Consider the following 13,226-nt stretch of genomic DNA (forward strand, 5'->3'; position numbering starts at 1 on the left):
GGTAAGCCTTAATTTGCAGAGGATAACCAATCCCTACCACAAGGTATAGAATTATCCATGCAGGTAAAATTCTAGGAGTAACAATGTGAAAGAAAGAAACCTGGATCTGCACACTTGTGTTAAATCCGGCTCATTAGCAGATCGGCATTTTGTCTACCTTCCACTGCCAACTCTAATCATATGTACTAACTTTCTAAGGCCCCAGAGTCACAAATGCCTGCTCAACAACCATTTATTTAAGTTTCACTCTGCATGGCTGTTTTCTCTGCTTTTGTTTCAGCGGTAACTTTAACCAATATATATTTCTAACAGGTTTGTGAATTTTATATAAACAAGCATTTATATCTGAGAAAATTTCAATCTGCAGGTGTTTGTTAATTATATAATATATATATATATATATTATATAACATTTTCAATTAAATATATGTTATAATAAGCCATGTAGACAGATCTGAAGGAAATCTCCCTTCAATCAACGGTCTCGTGATTCTGTCTTGGATCTGGAATTACTCAAACTGTCCCTTTCTTTTTCCTTTTTCTTTTTATTCCTTCTAATCCACAAATCTTACCTTATAACCTAGACATCTACATCTCCAGTCACATGAAATGGCCCGAATCTTCCTAAGCTACTTGAGGCCGGTTAAGAAGTCCATTTTCCGCAGCGACTACCCAGCTTGCCTTACCTGCACTACTCTCCAATCATTTTGTCCTTCATTGTCAGTAATTGTGAAAAACTTTGTCAATACCTTAAAATCCACTCCAAACGCAACTGAAATTGTCTTCTCCTCCATCCTTGTGTCTGAAGTGCTGAGCAGTGCCTGAGAAAGAGGCTCCCATAGAGTACCAATCCGTGGTTGAACCCTAGCTTCTGTCACTCGTCTCTAGAACAACACGTTGACCCCACATTTGTTCACCTCAAACGTCCATCTTCTCCCCCATGCGTCTCAGGAGAAAGCTTTGTCAGGTAATTATTTGAACAGTTAACAGGGCTGTCAAGGTGATAATTTCGTAGTAATTTTACCATTAAATCTGCACTAGGATTAAAGCTCCCTTTCTCCTGCACTTTCTTATACTGCAGAACAAGAAGGGCCCTTCCCCCAGGCCGTGTCTTGAAGAGTCTGTGTTCCCCACCTGCTTAAAGACCTTGAACTAACCTTCATTTCCTCCCACCTTCTCTTCACGTGAATCAAAGCGAATTCTGTCCCAATGCTCCCTCATATATGACTCTCAGAAACCAGCACCGACTGGCTTCTCTAGCCATCTATGTCACAGCCCCTACTCCCAGGGCTCAGCAACCCACTGCACAAGAGCAAGGAATTACCACACTTCTCAGCCATTTACTCCTGGGCCTGTGAAATTCTAATTGCTTCTACAATGTCACGCCACGGCATTCATCTAATGGATAGGACTTCAAAGGTGAATAACATACGAGATTATGTCTGGGAAACAACCTCAGTTAAAAACCTACTCATGGGAAAATTAACCCAGTACTAGAAACCCACATCAAAATGACTTAAGTAAATAATATAAATGAGGAGTGTTTGAAATATTGGTTTCAACGGTCATTTATGAGCTATAAAGTCATTCAACATAACTGAAATGTGAAATGTGGCCGAGTGTCTTTTTTTTTTTTTAAACACAGGGTACGCTCAGAGGAAAACATGCGCAACTTTATTCTCTGAAAGGCTGTAATGGAGGGAGCAGCCTACAGAGCAGAAGGTCCTACTTGGAAAAGCAGCACTTTGCCACTTACGGGCCACAGGAGCAGCCAAAGCATGACCTCCCCTTGCACTCTTGCTTGTTTCGTGCTCCTCATGGATGCCTCCTTGCGCCAAGTGACTGATCCAAGCTTGAGAACTGTTTACCTTATCTCTCCGAAAAAACAGTAATTCCTCCTCCTCCTCCTCCTTGGCAGAAGGAGAACTCTGTCTTCTAACCTATGTTATCTTGTAAACGCTGCTCAATGCTTCACCCAGGATTTGCTAGTAATAACCGTGTTTCTTCAGCCCTGTAAGTTACACTGACTGTGTGACTCGCTCGAGCCAGTCAGCTTATGAGCTGTCTTGCAGATGGAAGCATTCATAGCCAAAGGGCTATTTCCCTAGCAGATTGTCACAACTCAGGCAGACTGTGATGGAGATACTGCACCTCAACCAGGGTGCACTCCCACCAGTCTTAATCTGAAGTTCCATGTGCAAGGCACTGCGCTAGCTAAAGAGTCAGAAACAGTTTATGAAAATACAAACAGACTCTCCCTTTCCTTAGGGTGTTGATTACTCACTTGGTGACCATGGCAAAGGCTGGGCCAACCTGTGTTGTTTACAGATGAGCACCAAGAAGTTTTACAGGTGGAATTTTGCTAGTGAACTGGATGCAGAAGGCTTCACAATTTGCTGAGGCAAAGTGCTCACAATAATAAATCTTCTAGGCTTTTCAAAAATAATCACAAATACAGGAGTGAGGTCCATACAGTGTGAAATACAACAAAGCTGCAGTAAGAAATAGGTATGATTTCTGTAATTTTAGGGCAAGAAAAGGTAGTAATTTCATTTTGACTAAAATGCATGCTGTTTCAGAGTCAGTTCTATATACTGGCACATCTCTTTTAAATTACAAATTAAACTTACCAATTATAATGATATATTCAATGTGTAACAGTTATAACTTGCCGGCCAAAAATTTAATTATAAGTATAAGCAAAGTGACTACTCTCTATTATGCTTTGCTAAACTAAACCTTTCAATAGGAAAATATTAGCTATTTCTGTAAAAATTACAGCAACAAATGTCAAATACTAAACTAATAAATTATATTCAGAGACATTTACATATCTACCAAATTATAAGGCTAAAGACATTAGTACAAAATAACAAAGAGAGAGCATCATTCGATAAATGGGACTGAAATTGTTCATTTCCAAGAAATTAGCGTAAATGTGACATTAAATGGCTTGGAAAACTTTGCGTGGATTGAAGAGTTCCCTCGGATTGAAGAAAACTGCGGAATCTCTTTCACATTTACTCTTTATCGTTCCCTCCTAGGCTCGTAATTTAAGAAAATGCCCCCAACAATGTCAATTCAATTTAAAAGGTCCACAATAAATGCCCTAGTATATTTAATAATGATTTAATTTAGATAGAGTCTCTAGCTCACTGGTTTTTCAGAACTCATCTCTTTCAGAGAGCCAGCAGGCACACAGCAGATAAAAAGGCAGATGTAGGCTGGAGGGGAGGGGCTTCACTGACGGTAGTGGATAGAGCCACAGAGGAGTATAAGGCAGTGGTTCTCAACCTGTGGGTTGAGACCCCTCGGGTGCGGGGGGGGGAGAATGACCTTTTCACAGGGGTCACCTCAGACCATTGGAAAACACAGATATTTCCTATCAGTAACAGAATCACAGATATGAAGTAGCAACGAAAATTATTTTATGACTGGGGTCACCACAACATGAGGAACCGCCTTTGATGGTGACAGCATTAGGAAGGTTGAGAACCACTGTCGTAAGGGACCTAGTGATCATGCATATTTCCAATCACCTTCCTCGATTCTTTCTCTCCCACCTATCTAAGCCTTCCGAGCCAGCTGCTTGTTCATGTCATCAATATACAGACTTCACTATAAAAGTCATTGCAAACATTTTTCTGCCAGGATTGTAACAAGTGAAGGCCACAGACAAGCCAATGAGGAGTTCAGTAAATGACCGTTTACTCAGTGCTTTCTAGTACCGGGCACAGAGCACTGAGCAAAGGCATACAAAAACATCAGAGACTTCACCTTCATTGTGTCTGTGCGCATGCGTGTGTGTGCGTGCGTGCGTGCGTGCCTGCGTGTGTGTGTGTGTATGTGTGTATTTTTGGGGGGAGGGTCAATTTGACACAAACCTAGACCTAAGAGGAATCGCTTTGCTTCCATCAGACTGGCCTATGGGCATGTCTGTAGGACATTTTCTTGATTGATAATTGGTGTAAGACAAAACATCATTGTTTTAGTGAAAAAATGTCTGAGAGGGGTTCATACGGAACAGTTTCAGTTACATGTTGGCTTATTGTCCCATCACACTCAAACTCAAGCAAACTTTTTTTTTTTTTTTGAGTCTGTTCAAATTTTCCAGTTTGGCTTTCTAAAGCTATATTTTCTCCTTAAAGCAGAAGGCCTGTAATAGCTGTTTTGGAGTTGAGAGCAGACTCTGATACAGGGCTGGCTCTCACCAAAAGGGTCTGCTGAGGAGGTATGTGATTTCTCTCGCTGTGGTGTGACAGTTCCATTAGGAACCGAAACATTCCATTCTGCAGGGAAACTCCTTAAAGCGGAAGGTAAACAATTCAAAAATAGCTTCAGGAAATCCCTAAAATTGACAAGATTAACTAGGGCTCTCCCTCCCAGTGTAAGGAATAAAGCTGCAAAGAAGAATCTCAGACGAGCCAAGCTGCAAAGAATCTGAGGCCAGACCAGCTGCCTAGAAAAAGCAGAAAACGGATGAGCTGCCTGGAAGAGGTTTAGACGAAGTGAGGCATCTGGAAAGACACTCTTCAGCCTCTTGAGCTTCCTGCAGGCTGTGCAAGGTACTTCTGGTCCCCAGCTTGGGGGTTGCGGGGACGGGTAGGCTTTGGTGATGCAGCAGTCTTTGAGTCATTTCTGCTCCTATAAGTAACTCCAGTAAAGCTCGTTGGTTCACCATTGGACTTTGGTGTTACCAGCACTTTGCTCCCCACGGGTTCCCTCTCTATCTGGGGGGTGTGCTGTGTCTCCCAAGGAACAATTTTGTCACACAATACCCACATCATGACTGTTCCTCGGATACATCTCTTATAGCTTCATCCAATCACTGTTTTGCCCAACCAGGACCACCATGGTGAGCCTGGGTTGGGATGTCCCCAAAATACATCGCTGAGACTTTCCTCTTAAAAGGGGCCACTCAAACTAAGCCCTCCATACTCCCAGAGGGTGAGTGTTTGGTTCTTGCTGCTCTGTAGCTCTTTGCAGGCAATTATCTCAGTAAGGATATGGTTATGAGAAATGGAGAAGAAACTGCGAGGGCTTCATTTTACAGTCTATGCTCTTATTTCTTATTATGTCATTTCTTTTTCCTGGTAGTTTTTTTTTTCTAATTCTGAAATACTTAGTGAACTATATGATCTTTTTCCCTTAGCATAGATATTTAAAGCTACATATCTCTATTAACACAGACTGCTTTACAAAACGTAATGCGGTTCTTAATTTTTGTATTATAGATTCATACCCAGATCCAGTTATCACTAAAGCTGTTACTTAATTTTTTTTAAAAAAAAATTCTCTTCTTAAAAGTGTGCATAGTTTTAATTTTAGGATTGGTAGTATAATTCATTTGCAGTACTAAAAATTTCTTACTCTACCATGTGAAAAATACTGTAAAAAATTGATGAACTAATATTTTTATGTGTCATACAACAATGTCAATCCTTACTTTTAACTATATGACATGAACTGATTATTTATCCACTGCATTGTATTTTCATCTCAGGGTATTATGATCTTTTTTGCAATTATTCATTTGGTTGATATTAAAACATTTTTAGCTTTATTTTTATGTATGAGTTTTTGGCGTGCATGGATGTTATGTGTTTTGGGTATGTTCCTGGCATCTTTGGAAGTCAGAAGTGGGCCCTGAATAACCTGAAACTGACATTATATAAGGCTTGGATCTACCACGTGGGTGCAGGGAATTGAACGTGGGTCCTCTGCAAGAACAAGTGCTTTTAACTAATAAGCCATCCCCTTTAAAGATTATAATTAAAATACCTTTTATATACTTGAGAGACAAATAAGTTCGAGCCCAATCTTGAATAGTAGCTCTGAGTGTTGGTAGAGTGGATCCAATTGTATTACTGGATTTTGTTTGCTTACATGGCTGGTCTCTGTTTTACGGAAGTTTAGTATGTACATGCTTAAAATTATACATGAGTTATTTTATGTTATCAAATTTCAGTTTCAAGAAAGATAAAAACAACCAAATTGCTGTTAAATCTCTTTCCTTTTTTTTTGCGCTGGTCGCTAGGAAACCTGCAGATACATTTCTGTCCAATGCTTAGATGATTAACAAGTTGGCAGAGACGGCACTAACCTTATCTGCAGCTATCACACGCCCTGACTTTCCACAGCTCTGCTTGGTCATACACATTTTCTGTAAGTCATTTTCATTCTTTGCAGAGTGAGGCAGGAGACAAACGCCTGCTCTCGCAAGCAGATTGTGACAGACTGAGTGTGAAATAAAGCGACATCAATATATCCTAATTTTCTAAGGGAGTTCTAAATAATTTTGTGATTATCCACCACTTAAATACATTCCAAGACAATTTCTAATCCTCCCAACACTCCACATGTCTGAATCTCATCAAGCCATGGCTAAGCACACATCTTGTTCTTTCTGCTGAGCTCTTCAACCTCATCCTCTGCCACGTTTCCCCCATTCCTTGGCGGCCTTGAGACTCGGAGGTGTAAGCTATTCCGCTTACTCTAAGTCTTCAATAACCATTTGTACTGGTGACTTAGCATGGTAGATAAAGTATAGGGACTTTGCTGCCATCAAAATAAAGGCCGCCCTCTGCTTCCTCAGTCTTGGACCAAGTATTCTCTACCTCTTCTCAAGGAAGGACAATCCTCTCCTCCTTCTCATGAATTTGGTGTCCAGGTGATTGTTAATGTTTTTCTAGCTCAGAATCAACAGCAGGCTGTTTCCTTTAGCATTAAATGCCCCTAAACGTGATCCCTTAATTTAAAGAATAAAGTAGGTTTTAAAATCAGGTAGGTGTTTCATTAACTTAATAGTTTGTCTGGTTATGTCCTCCTCAGTTTTAGTCACATTAGAGGATTTAAATCTTATTTAAATACCTGTTTTCTCTTCTAATAGTCCCCTGACTTCTATTCAGCAATTATCTACACTTCATTATAGTTTGATGTTGTAGAGTTCTGCCAAAACCATTGAAGGTTTCTATTGCATTCCTTTTATCATCTCAATTCTTTCATTTTTGGGTTCTTTTTTTTTCTTTTCTTTTTCTTTTTTTAATCTCTGCAAGGACTTGTATTTTGAGCAAAGTAAGACAAGAACAGATTTAATCTGTTTCCTAATTTGTGATGTCTCAGATGGTAGCCAGGCTATAGGAATCCTCTGTGGCAACCAAAGACCTTTTGTCCAGACTGTTCTTCAGAGCATCAGTGCCACATGTCCTATAAAATTGACTTCTGATTCAATATAGTTATTGGTACTTTCTATCGAACAAATATGAGATGGTATATTTGAAAACCCCGGGGCTGAAGAGCTGGCTCAGGAGTTAAGAGCACTTGCTTCTCTTGCAGGGGACTTGAGTTTGGTTCCCAACACCCATACAGTGGCTCACAACCATCTGTAGCTGCAGTTCCAGACTATCTGATGCCCCACGCTGTCCTCTGTCAGTACCAGACGTGCATGTGATACCCATATAAGCACGCAGGCAAATATACATACAAAGCCGCTTTATTATTATTATTGTGTCAATGTGTGCATGAGCATGCAATGGGGTCTGTGAGGATCCGAGGAGGCTTTGTGGAGTCAGTCTTTCCCTTCTACCTTTCTGTGGGATCTGGGGATTGGGTTGAGGTCACCGGGCTTGTATGGCAAAGCTCATTTTACTTCAGTGACCCATCTCGTTCACCATGACATGCAATATTTATACACTCTCTTTTCTACATGGAAACACTTATTTGGTTACGCCTTTCTTAAGTTTATCTTACTCACTCCTACTTGTAAAATTTCAATACTACTCTTATGATTCAGTATCAGCTCTTAAAAATTGTTCCTGGAGATAATCCCACCTTATGTTACCAGAAACTGCATTTAAAAAAAATGGGAGGTTATAGTTAATTAAAAGAATAATATAAGAGAAAAATAAGATTTTCTTCTTATATACTTTTCTGTTTTTAAATAATTTTAGATGAGGTTTCAAAAAAAAAATACATAGAATGTAGTTTTTCATTCCACACAAAATTACAGATTTATTCTGCCACATCCAATGCTATAGTGAGTAGACTGTAAATGCTTGTAGTTACTGTCCCCAGTAAGCATTTTATTCCCCAGTGTATTACAGATGCATATCCATCCTTCACTGTTAATAAACACTGTTCATATTCTGTACTCATGTCATCTCTACTTATCTGTGTAGAATTATTTTGGTTGTTTGCATTTCTTATACAAACTCTGAAAAAAGTTTTGGATTGACCTTTTTCTTTTTCTTTTTTTTTTTTTTTTTGTATTTGATGACTTCATTTAATGAATCTGATTAACACGATTCCAAAAGTCTTCTTCTTCCAGCCCAAGGCTTATCATGTATGTATCACTCAGCATCTTTTTGTTCTAATCTTCAGGGCACTATCCCCAGATTCGCATTCGTTGATCTCACGTCGTCTTTCCCAGTGAGTGTGCTTAGCATTCTGTGTGCAGATGGGGATAATAAGTGATTACAGGAGCACTCAGGAGCGAGGTGATAGGAGGTAAACTAAGTAACACACAGCCATGGTAGCTGGGATGGGTGAGAAGCCCTTCTGGAGGCGCCTGTGGTAGAGTGTTGCTGCCTCGGAAGATAGACTTCTTGGATCTATTGGGAATCGCTGAAGATTGGATTCACCTCCTGGGTAACTTGGATGAAAGTACTTCTCTGACTTAGTTCCTTCAGTTTAGCAGCCCCTCCGTATGTGCATGTCGACCAGATGCCTCCTAGGATGTCACAAATAGTATGTTCCACATCCCCTTTATTTTTTTCCTTTTTTTATTATTACTTTATTCAAATTACATCTCAGTTGTTAGCCCATCCCTTGTATTCTCCCATTCCTCCCTCCCTCCTGCTTCTCCCCATTCCCCTCCCCTATGTCTGTGACTGAGGGGGACCTCCTCCCCCTGTATATGCTCATAGGGTATCAAGTCTGTTCTTGATGACCTATTATCCTTCCCCTGAGTGCCAACAGGCGTCCCCAGCCAAGGGGCGTGGTCAAATATGGGGCACCAGAGTTTGTGTGAAAGTCAGATCTCCTTCTCCACTTAACAGTGGAGAATGTCCTGTCCACCGGCTAGTCTGGGTAGGGGTTCGAAGTTTACTGCCTATATTTTCCTTGGCTGGTGCCATAGTTTGAGGAGGACCCCAGGGCTCAGACCCACCTATAGTTTTCCAGGACCCTCTGGATCCTTCTATTCCCTCATTCTCCCAGGCTTCTCACACCTAGAGTCTCAATAGGATGTCCTCCCCTCTGACCCACTTTCCTGGTAGGTAAAGTTTTCCATGGGGACATACCCCTTGGACTAGTGTCTCGATATAAGTGAGTATATACCATTTAACTCTTTTTGCTTCTGGGTGAACTCACTCATTATGATAATTTCTAGTTCAATCCATTTGTCCACAAATTTTGGAAATTCCTTGTTTTTAATAGCTGAGTAGTATTCCATAGTGTAAATGTACCACAGTTTCTTTATCCATTCTTCTACTGAGGGACACTTAGGCTGTTTCCATGGTCTGGCTAAACAGAGAATTCTCAACAGAGGAATATCAAATGGCGGAGAAACACTTAAAGAAATGCTCGACCCTCATTAGTCATCAGAGAAATGCAAATCAAAACAACACTGAGATTCCATCTTACACCCATCAGAATGGCTAAGATCAATAACTCAACTGACACCACATGCTGGCGAGGATGTGGAGAAAGAGGAACACTCCTTCATTACTGGTGGGAATGCAAACTAGTACAACCACTTTGGAAATCTTTCTGGCGCTTTCTCAGAAAAATGGGAATAGGGCTTCCTCAAGACCCAGCTATTCCACTCCTTGGAATATACCCAGAAGATGCACTACCACACAACAGGGACATATGCTCAACCATGTTCATAGCTGCCTTATCCATATCCCCTTTAAAGGGAACTCCTACTGTCTTTCCCTCTGAGGCCCTGTACTCAGCCACACCTCCTGAATACTTCTTCATGGTCTTTTCAGAAATCATTCCACAGAAGAGCTTGTGTGTGTTTTTTTGTTTTGTTTTGTTTTATTTTTTTGTCATCCCTTTCACTGAGTCCCTACCCAATTCACTGCGCCCAGCCAGCATGCCATCAAGCATCACAAAGTTAGCCCCTCCCCCAAAAAGGCTTTGCCACATCCCCAGGACAGCTGCAGCCTCCATCATGGCCTCTGAGGGCATGAGCAGCATCTCATCTGCACACTCCATCACTGCACTGAGCTGTGGATACTCCACTCCAGTTTTCTTCTGAGTTGTAGAACAGAGCCAGGACCAATTCCAACTTCAATGATGTCATCCCCGGAGAGGATTAGCTCTTCTGCCATCTCTCTCCTGTTACCACACGCCTCGGCATGATGGTGTGTCAGGGCAAGTGCTTCCACACATCCTTTACAAGTTCAACAAGATGTTCAGAGTCACCGTTAGCCACATCCAGGCATCTATGGTTTACTTGGGGAATAGCTTCCAGGATCTGTTCCAGCTGCTTAAAGTCAGAAGAGCCTGTGCCTGAGTTGGCAACTAGACGCTCAAGACAGTCAGGATTCTGGCTAGCAAACTCTTGCCACTGATGGGTGATGTAGTACTTATGGATGGAAGTGAAAACGGAGAACTTAGAGAGAATCTTAGCCATTTCGAAAGTTCCCATGGTATCCGTACTGACAGCAAAGATGGGGATGCCATCGTATATCTGCTTTGAGTTCCAGAATGAAAAGGATATTGTGAGACCTACCTCATTTTGAGACTAAAGGGTGCTGCGTTTGGGCCTCGACAGGACACGCTTGAAGTCTATTTTCACATCATTGTCAATATGAGGCACAATGCAGGGTTTCTGGTGCTTTGATTCAAGTGGCAGTTGAACAAAGGTTTTTTTTGTTGTTTTGTTGTTTTTTGTTTTTTTGCTGGGCAACTAGCCGTGGGCAGGCCCGATTTGATTCACTTCTTAATGGTACTAGAAATGATCTTAACTGGGCCTAGATACTTTACAGTTCTGAGTGTGTCCATAGTCAGTTTATTGAAGGTGCTTCCTGTCCCACCAGCACAGTGGTAGACTCGAGCTCCCCTGAACCCATACTGCCTGGCTCGTGTCTCTAATGGTAACTGTCCCATGGAGGGCAGCCCAAGCCAGAGGTGCTCGCTTACCTTATTTCACCACATAAATCTAAGAATTCATTTTTTTTTTTACATTATGTCAGTGTAGGGCTATGTATATCTATCTGATGGTGATTTGTCATTTTCAAAATATTCCTGTCAATGATGAAATCAGAATCCTAAATTATGGCGGCTTAGCAACTCTTCAGTGACAAACTCTTTGCTCTACATGTACATGTAGAGAACTCTATAGGTATATGAAACTAATTGTGAGTAGGTTAGCCATGTTAGTGATAATCATATGAAACAACTGAGTGTTTTCATTTTGAAACAAAGTCAAATAATTGGCCTCGGGTAGAATAAAGTTTCCACGTCAAATTTTTGGTAGGAAACTCTCCTGAATACATTGGAGAAACAAAAAGCAAATGCCAGGTGACAAAGTGATTAGTAGGAACAGGAAGAGGAGGGGACCTGTTCAAACAACCTGGTGCTAACTACTCATAAGGCACCTACACTTTGGAGAGTAAATATATGCTGACAAATTATAAACACAGTGACCAACACAGAAACACTGGAAATGACCTTAATCTTCATGTTTGTAGAACACTTAAGAAAATATATGGTAAGAAGATAAATCTGTAAGAAGCAATATTTTAAAATTATTTAGAAACAGAAAAGTATATAAGAAAAAAACCTTAGCAATTTCTTAAAAAGAGAAAATGTAAAAAAATACCATAACAAGTAAAATTTTACTCAGTGAAACTGGGAGCCAAATATGGGAAAGTGACAGTAACTTCCAATGAACGTGCTCTTCGTTATCTCCTCTCTGTTAAGGGTAGCCAAACAGCATCAGAAACACCCTTATAGCCTTGGCCTGCAGGTTCCTTCCATGACACAGCAATGTGTAGCTTGGGTCGCACATTCAGTGCCCTAGCCTAGTCAGGCCACCCCTGCCTGTGCTGCAACCAACTATAGGCTTCTTTCAGGACCCATAATACCTCTTACTGACTCACAGGCTCCTGCCACACCATATCCAATCTTCTATCCCACAGACTGCATATATTTATCCAAGGTCTAACCCACGTGTATTCCTGATCCTTTCCTCTACAACCCCCCCAACCCCAAATATACCTTCACACTCAAGGCTTGAGCCAGCATGCAGTGTCCACCTGACTTTATTCCACGTAAGCCATACCCAACATCTAGTCCAAATGCAGCCTGCTTATCTTTTCCTCTGCCTCAATCTGCTCTGTTTATATCAGACACAGAACTAATAAAAGAGCCCTGCCCCCAACACAAATCTCATTGGAAAAATCAAACAGTGTGAAAGATAAAAGCCATTATCTCCCTTATAAAATCCAGCAGTCCTGTAGAAATGTTTGCCAAATGAGAATTACACAGATGAAAACAGGACACAGAATTTAAAAGAACAATTATAAACTTCATCAAAGAATTCAAGGAGTCTTGAGGACACAAAGAAACAGTTCAATGAAAACAGGGAGAAAGAACTCAAGGAAGATAAGTGCCTGAGTGATGCCCAAGAAAATAGAAATATAACGCTGATGGAAATGAAAAAGACAATCTAGTACTTGAAAATGGAATTATATAGAGAGACAGAAACATTGAAGAGGACTCAAGCTGAAATGAAGATGGAATTGAAAAAGCCAATAATTCAACTAGAAAACTCAAAGGAAAGCATTACAAGTAGGATGAATCAAGCAGAGATAGACTTTTAGGTCTTAAAGATAAAGTAGAGGATCTAAAAAAAAAAAAAAAAAAAAAAAAGCAAGAAAAGAAAATAACATACAGGAAATGTGGAATAGCACTATAGGACCAAACCTTCAAGTTATAGCATAGGTGAAGGAGAAGAATACCAAATCATAGAAGAAAACTCCTTCAAACTAAGAACATACCACACACACACACACACACACACACACACACACACACACACACACACACAAATTATACAAAACTGCAAATAGACAAGAACAGAAAATATTATCCCTAAAGAGTATCATAGTTAAAATACTAAGTATACAGAATGAACAAAAACTATTGAAATTTGCTGTAAACCAACCAACCAATCAAACAAACAAATATACAAGAAAACACGAGTCATATGT

General features: G+C 40.5%; 1 protein-coding gene and 1 pseudogene across 4 annotated transcripts in view; both read right to left on the reverse strand.

The window, feature by feature from the left end:
* Man1a1 (mannosidase alpha class 1A member 1) overlaps nt 1-13,226 on the reverse strand; it is a 178,943-nt gene that overhangs the window by 96,057 nt on the left and 69,660 nt on the right. The gene's annotated exons all lie outside the window — the stretch shown is intronic.
* On the reverse strand, nt 8,353-12,131 carry LOC127204901 (GMP reductase 2-like; annotated as a pseudogene).

Source organism: Acomys russatus, chromosome 21, assembly GCF_903995435.1.
Source record: "Acomys russatus chromosome 21, mAcoRus1.1, whole genome shotgun sequence".
Classification (NCBI taxonomy): Eukaryota; Metazoa; Chordata; class Mammalia; order Rodentia; family Muridae; genus Acomys; species Acomys russatus.